The 11,626-nt window shown below is 47.4% G+C and overlaps 1 pseudogene; it reads right to left on the reverse strand.

Annotated features, from left to right (window-relative positions):
- Positions 1 to 10,454: 10,454 nt before the first annotated feature.
- On the reverse strand, positions 10,455 to 10,571 carry LOC130091121 (5S ribosomal RNA; annotated as a pseudogene).
- Positions 10,572 to 11,626: the final 1,055 nt, after the last annotated feature.

The following is an 11,626-nucleotide window of genomic DNA, read 5'->3' on the forward strand; positions in this document are numbered from 1 at the left end:
GCGCAAACAGATTTGAATGTCCCGGTGTGAAGTTTTTGTCATTTAGGAATAAGATCGCGTGGGTGTTTGAATCGAGATCGTTTAAAGATTAATGGTGCAGCTCTACTGTCTTTATTTTCTCTCTCTGTGTTGATATCTGACGCAAAAAATTTTTTTAACTTGTTATACGAATAGCGCAAGGGACTGTGCATTCATTACAATTTTAATATTCGTGTGGTGAGACGTCGCTATTAAAGGATAAGCTCCCAGCACTTCGTCCACACATCGCATCAGAACCGTTTTCGGAACCGAAACTCAGGAATTTCGCACGGTTCCGGTATTTTTGAAAAAACACTACCGGTTCTGCATAAGAACCGGTTCTCGGTTCCCAACCCTAGTCGCGACTCACACTCTCTCTCTTTATCTAAAAGAGCAGCGTCTTTTTAAAGATGCTTCGTTACTGTGGCTCGTGCCGAGCCGCACTCAGCGACGGGGACCTCCATTTCATCTGCGCTTCCCGCCTGGGTAAGGATCATGCAGCTCTCGCGCTCGCTGAGCGAGCTATTGCCATGGTGACTCTGAGGACTCGCCTGGCATTTTTTCTCCGAGTCTGCACTCCCGCCCGCTGTAGTGCCGCGTCGTAAAGCGCCGTACTCAGCGGGTCCCCGAGCCTTCTCCAGCCCGTGAAAGCTCGCCGGTTCGCCCGCCAGCTTCACCAGCTTCAATCGAGTCGCTCAATGACGGACAACGGCCGCCGCACGCCGCCGCCTCCGCCATTATGACGAGGAGATAGCTGCATCTGTAGAAAAGGCCAGCTGCTCTATCCTGGCGTCGGACAGTGAGGATTGGGCGAGCTCTGTGGACCTCCCCCTTCTGCCCGCGAGTCGTCTGGGAAACGGGCCAGCATCAAAACCGCGGCTAGCTTTCTTTACGTTATAAGAAAGCTACCCCGCCCCCGCCCCCCGTGGGCGTGCGTCACCAGCGAAATGAGGAAAGAGTGTGTTTTAGTCCCGCCGAGGCCGGACCAATCTCCATTTCTCAAACATTTCTCAGCTCCTCTTAGTTTGAGCGGCTGAAAATGTCAATATTGCAGCAATGAGCCTGTTGTATAACACGCACGCCTGCAAACAAACGCCGACACACACAAAACTGTGATGACGCTCTCTTTTCTGCTCGAGCTAATTTAAGCTTTTGTTGTTTCCCCCTGTGGCTCAGTGGTGAAACCCAAAGCCGTCGCACGGGAGACCCGTGTTCGATCCCAGCTCTCACAGCAGATAAAATTTAGTCTCGCCGCGGCCAGACTTACACCGAAACTTTTCGCTCGTTCAGTTCCAAGAAAATGCGCCTGTTCCAGTTTATTTTGCAGTAAACAAGCCGGTACCTTGGCCCGCTTGCCTGCACACAAATGCCGTTTCCACGGCGACCCAGAAAAATCATATAAGCAGTGTATTTTCTGGTATTCCGGCCACAGCCGATGGTGTTATGAGTGTAATAAAAATGCCCACAGCCCAGTGTTCATTTCTACACACAAACACAGCCCGCCACAGTGCAGGGCTCGCACAAATGAGATCGACTCATGTCAATTGTGCATTAAATGTAGTGAATGTGCCCACAACCCATTGCCCACAAACACTACACACTGCATGTGCCACGTTTCTGTAAAACGAAACCAACACACATACAGTCAGCTAAGGCCCACGGTGTTTAAGTCTAGCCGTGGCCAGACTCCACCGAAACTTCTCGCTCGTTCAGTTCCAAACAATGTGACTGTTCCAGTGTATTTTGCAGTAAACAAGCCGGTACCACATCCCGCTTGCCTGCACACAAACGCCATTTTTACGGCGACCCAGATAAATCCCAAAAAGAGTGTATTTTCTGGTATTCCGGCCACGGCCGATGGTGTTATGAGTGTTGTAAGAATGCCCACGTCTCAGTGCCCATTCCCACACACAGACACAGCCCGCCACAGTTCAGGGCTAGCACGAATAAAATCGACTCATGTTGATTGTGCAAAAAATATAGTGAATGTGCCCACGACACAGTGCCCACAAACACTACTCGATGCATGTCCCACTGTTTCTGTACAAACGAAACCAACACACATTCAGTCAGCGCAAGCCGACGGTGTTCTCAGTGCAGTGAGTGTGCCCGCTGTCCCGCGCCCACATTCCCTCACAGACACGCTCAACCCCACGGGGTTTGTCCCGCTCGCTCTCTCTCCACAATCTGTCATAGAGAAATTGACCGCGACCAGGCTGCCCACCATGATCGGCGCGCCCCCCGCCTCGCACACTGTAAACACAGTGTTTATGTCTCAGCACACCGAAGCTCTGCGGCCGCCGCTATGACGCGGCCAGAGCCCGGTTTTTATTCTGCCTCTAGCTATTCACGCAGATGCGTGGGCAAAGCTTCCCGGGGTATCAGAATGGGTGTTGAAAACTATAAAAAGAGGCTATTCGCTACAGTTCGCTCGACGTCCCCGCCGTTACACGGCGCGAGTCGAAAATACGGTAAACAACGAAGTATCTCATCTACTTCGAGCCGAAATAGCGAAACTACTGAGCAAAGGGGCCATAGAACCTTTATCTCAGGCTCAGAGCGAAGGGGGGCTATACAGCAGATATTTTCTGGTACCGAAAAAAGACGGGGGTCTCAGACCCATTCTAGATCTACGACAGCTTAACAGAGCGCTTGTGAAGCGCCAGTTCAGAATGCTGACAACCAGGAAAATCCTCGCGCAAGTTCGCCAGGGAGACTGGTTTATGTCAATAGATCTGAAAGACGCCTATTTCCAAATACAAATAGCGTCACATCACAGGCAATTCTTGAGATTCGCCATCGAGGGCCAGGCATATCAATACACAGTCCTGCCATTCGGCCTGTCCCTAGCACCCCGTACATTTACGAAGTGCATAGACGCGGCTCTTGCACCCCTGAGACTTCAGGGCATGCGAGTCTTAAACTACTTGGACGATTGGCTGATTCTAGCTCGATCACACTCAGAGCTCATAGAACACAGAACCACATTACTCAAGCATATCGAGAATCTGGGTCTCACAGTCAATTGGGCGAAGAGTTCGCTGTTTCCCAGCCAGAAAATTTCTTTTCTGGGACCAGTGCTGGACTCGCTGTCTATGACAGCACGTCCGTCGCCGGAGCGCGGACTGGACATTCAGCGCGCCGAGAAATCCTTCCTTCCGCTCTATAGTCCCGCTCAAAAGGTTTCAGAAAATGCTGGGCCTCATGGCCTCAGCATCTTCGGTACTTCAGCTGGGCCTGCTTCGCATGCGCCCACTGCAGTTATGGCTGAAAGCGCGAGTTCCACCCCGGGCATGGGCCTCTGGTCTGTTTCGCCTCAAGGTCGACATGGATTGCGTTTCGGCTCTGGAACCTTGGAAAATAGCCGACTGGTATCAGTCAGGCGTGAGTCTGGGGACTCCCTCGAGTGTGAAGGTGGTGTCCACGGACGCCTCCACCTCGGGGTGGGGAGCGCTGCTCGAGGGCAGACCGTTCTTTGGCCAGTGGTCAGAACGGGAGAAGGTTCTACACATAAACTGTCTAAAACTGTTGGCAGTCGACAACGGGCTACGGCGCTTTTGTCCCCAGTTAAAAGGCCACCACGTCTTGGTCCGGTCGGACAACATGTCAGTGGTGGCATACATAAATCGCCAGGGCGGCGTCAGGTCCCGAAACCTTCACAGGCTGACGGAACGCCTCCTGGTCTGGGCTCAGCACAACCTGCTTTCACTGAAAGCAGCGCATGTGCCTGGTCGCCTGAATCTGGGACCAGACAGTCTGTCCAGAAACAATGTCCCAGCAGGGGAATGGTCGCTGCACCCGCAGACGATCCAACTGCTGTGGGAGACATTCGGCAGAGCGCAAGTGGACCTGTTCGCGTCTCAAGAGAACGCTCACTGTCCGAGCTTTTTCTCCAAGAGCAGGGATGCGCTGGCCCACGTATGGCCCCGCTGCCCCCTCTATGCTTTTCCCCCCGCCTCGCTCCTGCCTCAAGTGCTGGAACGAATCAGGGAAAACGGATGCCCAGTGCTGCTCGTGGCTCCGCTCTGGACGAACCAGATTTGGTTCCCAGTCCTAATGCGGCTGACCAGCACTCCCCCATGGCCTATACCGGTGAGGAGAGACCTCCTCTCTCAAGCAAAGGGCTCGGTTTGGCATCCTCGCCCGGAATTATGGTCCCTACATGCATGGGCCATCAACGGGTACCCGCTAACCTCCCGGAGGGAGTGTTAAACACGATCACGCAGGCTAGAGCCCCGTCTACTAGACGGCTCTATTCCTCGAAATGGTCAGTGTTCTCTGCCTGGTGTCAAGCTCAGGGCTTTTCACCCGTAGACTGCGGGGTCACGGAAGTGCTCTCCTTCCTTCAGGAGCTGTTGGATAAGGGCAGAACAACATCCACGCTCAAAGTATACGTGGCGGCCATATTGGCGTTTGCAAAACTGACGTCTGGCCAGTCACTGGGGAAAAAACGACCTGGTCGTGCGGTTCCTCAGGGGAGCTCGGATGCTGAATCCTCCCAGACCCCCCTCAGTCTCTGTGTGGGACCTTTCTACGGTTTTGGAAGCCATGAAAGGTGCCCCATTCGAGCCAATCCATTTGTCAGACATGAAACATCTGTCTTTCAAAACGGTGTTTCTTATGGCTCTCGCTTCAGTGAAGCGCATAGGGGACTTACAAGCGCTCTCAGTAAGCGCGTCATGTATGGAGTTTGGGCCTAATGACTCAAAAGTCATACTCAAACCAAGGCACGGGTACGTGCCCAAATCCCTCAACACACCGTTCAGGGCCCAGGTTATTTCCCTGTGCGCCCTCCCAGTTCATGATGAGGAGGAGGATACGAGTCTCCTTTGCCCTGTCAGGGCACTGAGAGCTTATGTATCCCGCTCGTCTGTCTTCAAGACAGACCGAGCAGCTCTTTGTTTTGTTCGGCGGATGCTCCAAGGGACTGGCCGCGTCAAAACAGAGCCTATCCAGATGGATAGTCGATGCCATAGCGCTGGCTTACACTTCTAAGGGCCTGCAGTGTCCTTTGGGTGTCAGAGCGCACTCCACGAGAGGCATGGCCTCGTCGTGGGCGTGGTCTAGCGGGATTTCCTTGCAAGATATCTGTATGGCGGCAGGCTGGGCCTCGCCGTCTACATTTATAAAGTTTTATAACCTAGAGGTTCCCGCCTTACTGGCCAAGCTGCTGTCGGTCTAGAATTCAGTACTATCTGCCCCGCTGCGCCGGCGCAGAATGCTGAGTTTTGCTTGTGCATCGCTCACTGATCGATAGAACAGCTCCATGGGTGTTGAATAACCCGTACTTATACCCAGTTCATACCCGTACTTATACCCAGGGTCTAGCTAGCCTCCGTTTTGTTTGACAATAGTTCGAACGTCAACAAGAAGTGACGTCACCCAGGATCGCTTAGAGAACCTTTAATTCAAAGTTAAGGATAATTTTTGGCTTCAATATCTCGTGGAAAAGAGGTTTTCCCCGTAGCGTAAGATATTACGCAGTACTCGTTCCCTCTCTAGAGAGAACCGAGGTTACGTTAGTAACCGAGTACATTTTATTGTGTTAGATGAATTATTATAGATATCAACTATATTTTTAAACCTTCTAGTATTTTCTGAGGAGTGCCTCCCTTTTAATGAAGCCTGTCTGATCAGGGTGTATCAGGGTTGACATCACAGATTCCAGTCTACCTGCGAATGCTTTGCTAATGATTTTTAAATCTACATTAATTAATGATATTGGTCGGTAGTTAGAACATTGGGTGTGGTCCTTGTTGGATTTTGGAATGAGAGAAATGTAAGCAGTATTCATATGTTGCGATATCAATCCTGTTTTATAAATTTCACAAATAGCTTTAAAGAATATGGGTGAAAGCAGTGGTCAAAATTTTCTGTAGAACTCTACTGGGAAACCATCTGGACCAGGTGATGTATTATTTGGTTGGCGATGAAGTGCTTTTGTGATTTCCTGAATAGATAAGGGTTTTTAATTGTTCTGATTGTATTGGTGATACCTGAGGCAAGGAGACTAGCCTGGCTCCGCCCTCCTACGCACTTCCGCTCATTTAATTTTCCTTCAGTACTACGTCTGGGACTGCTGTATATTCTTAGGTTTCCAGAATTTTTTGTAGGACCAATCAGCGAACAGAGAACGATGACGTTGATGTAGTGCGTTAGTTTGAATTGAAGTTCAGTAATGGCAGCGGAGAAAGACGTGAGAAAAGCTATTCGGTCCGTTGTTGCATAACTGCCGAATATACAGAAGTTAAAGACAGAAACGGATAAGTAATGCAACATTAATTTGGTCAAAGTAACGCTAGCTGGCTTTAACTGAGGGTGGAGGTCGGAGACTCCTCCTAGTTAGGCTACGTTTTCAAACAAACTAACAGCTACTGTTGATAAAAATCACATGGATGCTTATCTGAGGCAATGTAACGTTAACTAAAGACAAAACAGCATAACAGAGACTTACAGATATGCTGTCTGCACACGCAAGATCTCTCGCTCGCTGCCGTGTGCGCGCGCGCGGCTTTGGAGCACAATATCTGTCTCGCATGCACGCTCGCTCTAGATTACGGGATATTTTAACTAATTTGTGGTATGACTAGTCGATCACGACTGGCTCAACAGGTAGATCTATAGATAAACTCATCTTTCAGGCATTTGACTGACCGGGTTGACACTTCAGCGTGAGAAATCGGGGGTGTCGCATGAGAATTGGGTCAATTGCGTGAGAGATCACTGTCCTTAGTGTCAAATATACATTTAGAATTTACAATTGTTCCTTGAACTCTGAAATTCGATTAACACAATCTGCAGCTCTCGTTGACAGACATCTTATTCTAAATATAATCCCATAGACAGAAAAAGAAAGCATAATCCTCTGATCATTCGGACTTGTTTCGGTTTCGGACATACGTCACGACCACACGTTAGCGATTGGCTATGGCAGATCCTGAGTGACTCTGGGCAGATCCAATAGTTTTGAACTTTAACAGAGAACCCGCCTACAAGGAAGTAAACGTTTCTCAATGGAGAGAGGCCAGACTCTCTGTACAAATGAAATGCAAGAGAGTCTGGTAGAACCAGGCTACAAGGAGACACCCCTCAGAAAAGATTCTACTTCTTCAAATGATCTTCAAACTTCTTAATTTTGGTCCGTAGAGTAGAGATTTGAGATTATAACCTAAATAAATTATTTATTTCAGATGAATTTTGCCTGAATGATCCCTTAAAGATGTAATGATTGATTTATCAGTTTGCTTCCTTAAATGGTTGGCCAAGTATTTACCAGTTTTTTCTCCAAATTGGAATTGCTGTTGTCTAAGTTTGAGAATTATTTGCTCAGTTTTTTTTGTTTAATATCTTATTTAATTCTTCTTTAGTTCTGAGGAGTTCCTTAAAACATTTGTCTGTATGCCCCTGAGAGGCCAGAAGATCCAGCAGTCTCTTCACCTCTTCTTGTAAGAATATTTCTCTTGCTGTCAGCTTTTTATTTTTATATGACCAATATGAAAAAATTTTACCTCTCATAACAGATTTAGCTGTTTCCCATTATAAAAATAATATATATATATATATATATGTATATTTGCATACATACATTCTGATGGAATATTTAGTAATTTATAACTTGAATTTATGCAACCATGTTATGTGGACTACTTTTCAGATGATGGGAAATGGGTGTGGCAATGGGGAATTTGGTCAAACTTTGACCATTCTTTGATACACAGTCGAGAACAGTGGATGACTTTTAGAGTTTCATATTTGCCCTGGTTAGCCACAGCTAACCATATACTGTGCTCTTAAGTTGCCATCAAGGAACAGATGTTTATCCCCAACATTTGAAATATATCAGGTCCAGGAGGCTGAGGCAAAGTAATACCCAAGTGATTCCACTGATGTGTGACTTTAACATACAAAAAAAAAAAATCTTTCAAAAGTCAAGAAACCCTTGAAGAATGTTTTTTTTTTTTATTCATGGTGATGTGTGAACTAGGATGGTGGAATACCATTTGAAGTCCATTTCGCAGTCCACTTACAGTCGAATGGAACACACTTTCTGTTTAGTTCATGGAGTTCTCTCCTAATGAGCCAATGATCTGAGTCAGATGTGTTAGATAGAGAGATGTACAGAATGTAGAAACTGATTTTTTACATCTCTCTATTTAACACATCTGAGTCAGATGTGTTAGATAGAGAGATGTACAGAATGTAGAAACTGATTGTTTACCACAGTTTAAAACTACTGCACTACACCACACTGAATCACACTAATCTCCCACGTAGGAGAGGATGTTCTCACGACCTTGCGCAGCATTCCCTAAAAGTCGTCTATAGGTGGCGAAAATCCTGAACCTTTACAGACCATTAGGGGTGTTCCTAAAACGTTCTCTTTTGGTTATGAAAGTGTTGCAGTTCAAGGTTCCTTATATGACTTTAGGGGGACTATTGTGGATGCAGGGGCGTGTGGTTGTACGATGATGCCCCTGTCCGAAGAGACTCTTGCAGGCTATCTCTTCTCTGGAGCTCATCGTCACTTAAAGAGTCAGCACTCCCCACCAAGCCGTGCATAATAAGCGGTGAAGGCTCCGTGCTGGACGGGACCAGTGGTGAAGGCTCCGTGCTGGACGGGACCAGCGGTGAAGGCTCCGTGAAGGCTCCGTGCTGGACGGGACCAGCGGTGAAGGCTCCGTGCTGGACGGGACCAGCGGTGAAGGCTCTGCCATCTTGGGAAGGCATTTTGGTCAGGCCTGTGCTGCTCTGCACACACTTCAACAGATAACCTGTGCTCAGGGAGTATAGGGAACAGTGAACACTGCGTAGCAACCCTGTCAATCGGAATGCATCCAGAGTTCGTCAGATAAGAAAGACATACAAAATGAGCAGAGTGGTGGGTCATCAGGAGTGGAATTAGTTTACTGCATTTGTGACATTGCGGATCTAAGCCAGGGGTCTGTAGAACCTGGATCTTTGCTCATGACAAGCGAGCCGGTAACGTCAACCACATCATGAATTGTGATGCAGCCAAATAAACATATCAAATAATATTTTAAAGCTCTTAAAAAAACTATAATATTAAAGCAATATCACAAGAGCACTGTGTTATGGCCAGTACTGTGGAAGGTTACTTTTAAAAGTAATGCATTACGATATTGCGTTAGGGCCTACTAATTGCATTTCTTAGCTACTTTTTTTGGAAAGTAATGTGTTACGTTACTTTGCGTTACCTTTTCTAATCTGGACGGGGCTTGCTTATTTGTTTTTTAATTTAAAAAAAATCTATTTTTGGCAAATGTAAAGTCCCTTTCACACCAAAACTGAAATAAGCATCAGGCTGAAGGAAATGCAAATTCATGCCTGTACAGTAGAGGGCGCAGTTAAAACAAACCTTTCAGCTGTGCTGCCATTCTGGATTGCAGAAGAAAAGAAAAAAATATTGTTGTCTATGCACTAACACACTGTCTCGCATAGTGGCTGTTTATTCTAAGTATTATATTAAATCTAATGTTATTGAATCATCGTCTTCATCTTCAGTGGAACTAAGCGTTACAAAATATAATATACATAGACAAATAAAACATGATGTTTCTAATAAATTATTTACTTATTATTTTTATAAATTATATACTTGTATATTTATTTGACTATTGCAGCTCTACTCTACTATAACTATAATACATTTTATAAAACGGATAGTTCCTGTCCTTGATTCTGATTGGTTGAGCCACATTGGTCGAAGCCGTTGTAAATTGCTCAACAAACATACACCGCATTGCATTAGTGTCACGGTGTTGTCACAGCGTGGTGCAGGCAGAAGAAGACGAAAAGGAAAGAGCTCCAATGCAATTACTTTTTCTTACAAAGAAACTTCAGGCAGGTACAGACAGGCAGGATAACACACGCTAAACACGAGTAACTACAGACAAAGGACTGACTGAACTGAAGGAACTAAATACAAACACTGATGAACTGAAACAGGTGACACAGATGATAATAATAAACAATAATTTGTTACATTTATATAGCGCTTTTTCTGGGACCTCAAAGCGCTATACATATGGAAGGGGGGAATCTCCTCAACCACCACCAATGTGCAGCATCCACCTGGATGATGCGACGGCAGCCATATTGCGCCAGAACGCCCACCACACACCAGCTTACTGGTGGAGAGGAGACAGAGTGATGAAGCCAATTAGTATATAGGGATGATTAGGAGACCATGATGGACAGAGGCCAATGGGGAAATTTGGCCAGGATGCCGGGGTAACACCCCTACTCTTTTTCGAAGGACTGGGATTTTTAATGACCACGGAGAGTCAAGACCTCGGTTTAACGTCTCATCCGAAGGACGGTGCTCTGACAGTATAGTGTCCCCGTCACTACACTGGGGCGTTAGGACCCACACAGACCACAGGGTGAGCGCCCGCTGCTGGCCCCACTAACACCTCTTCCAGCATCAACCTGGTTTTCTCAGGAGGTCTCCCATCCAGGTACTAACCAGGCTCAACCCTGCTTAGCTTCAGTGGGCAACCAGTCTTGGGCTACAGGGTGATATGGCTGCTGGACAAGACACAGGTGACAACGATGATGACAGGCAGGTGCGAAAACATGAGGGATGCTGGGAAGTGTAGTGAAGAGGCGGAGACAAGACAGACTGTGACATTACTCTCCTCTCCCGGTAGGCGTGACCTCACGCCGTGGAACAACCGGGGGTGGGCGCCCTGAAGGCTGATCAGGGCCAGGCCTCACAGGAGCAGGAAGCCTCCAGGGCGGGGCCGGCTGTGCAGGCGGCCAGGGCGGAGCTGGCAGATCAGGGGACCAGGGCGGAGCAGGCTGACAGGGCGGAGCAGGATGAGCAGGCGGCCAGGGCACAGCAGGGTGAGCAGGCGGCCAGGGTGGAGCAGGATGCCAGGGCGGAGCAGGATGAGCAGGTGGCCATAGCGGAGACGCCCCTTCGGGTGGCCATGGCGGAGACGCCCCTTCGGTTGACCATGGCGGAGAGAACCCTTCAGGTGGACGTGGCGGAGAGAACCCTTCGGGCGACCTATAGAACAGTCTCTGTTCACGTCCCGTCGTTTGTCCCTGATTATTTAAGCCCGTCGTTTGTCCCTGATTATTTAAGCCCTGTATTTCAGCCTTGTCTTTGTGAGTTCTTGTATGTCTTACAGTTCGCTGTAGCACGTTAACATTGATGTTGGTTGTTCCTGTTCTCGTATCCTGGTCCCGAGTCCTGTATCCAGTCTAATTTGTATAGTTTGTGGTCTGTTAAATAAAGTGTGTGCTGCATTTGGATCCTGCCTCATCTCTGCTTCAGCCGCACCTCGTTACAGAAGAACTCACCTCCGTTCTCTGACTTTTTGAAAAGCCACACAAGATCATTTAACTGGGCTGATTACTAGTTGTAGTACATGTGTATTTGATAGTAAGTTTATGATAAATCATGAGCTGAAATTGTTAAATAGTTAACAGTGAATTAATTATGATGTGCCCCCTCAAGTAAAGTCATGACACAGTCATGCATTAACAAGCCATTAATTTATGTTAGTGTATGGTTAGTTAATCATGAGTTAGTAATGATGTGCCCCCTCAAGTAAAGTCATGACATAATGATGCATTAACA

The sequence above is a fragment of the Rhinichthys klamathensis genome, unplaced genomic scaffold (genome assembly GCF_029890125.1).
Source record: "Rhinichthys klamathensis goyatoka isolate OS25496 unplaced genomic scaffold, OSU_Roscu_1.1 h1tg000006l_1, whole genome shotgun sequence".
In the NCBI taxonomy this organism is placed as follows: domain Eukaryota; kingdom Metazoa; phylum Chordata; class Actinopteri; order Cypriniformes; family Leuciscidae; genus Rhinichthys; species Rhinichthys klamathensis.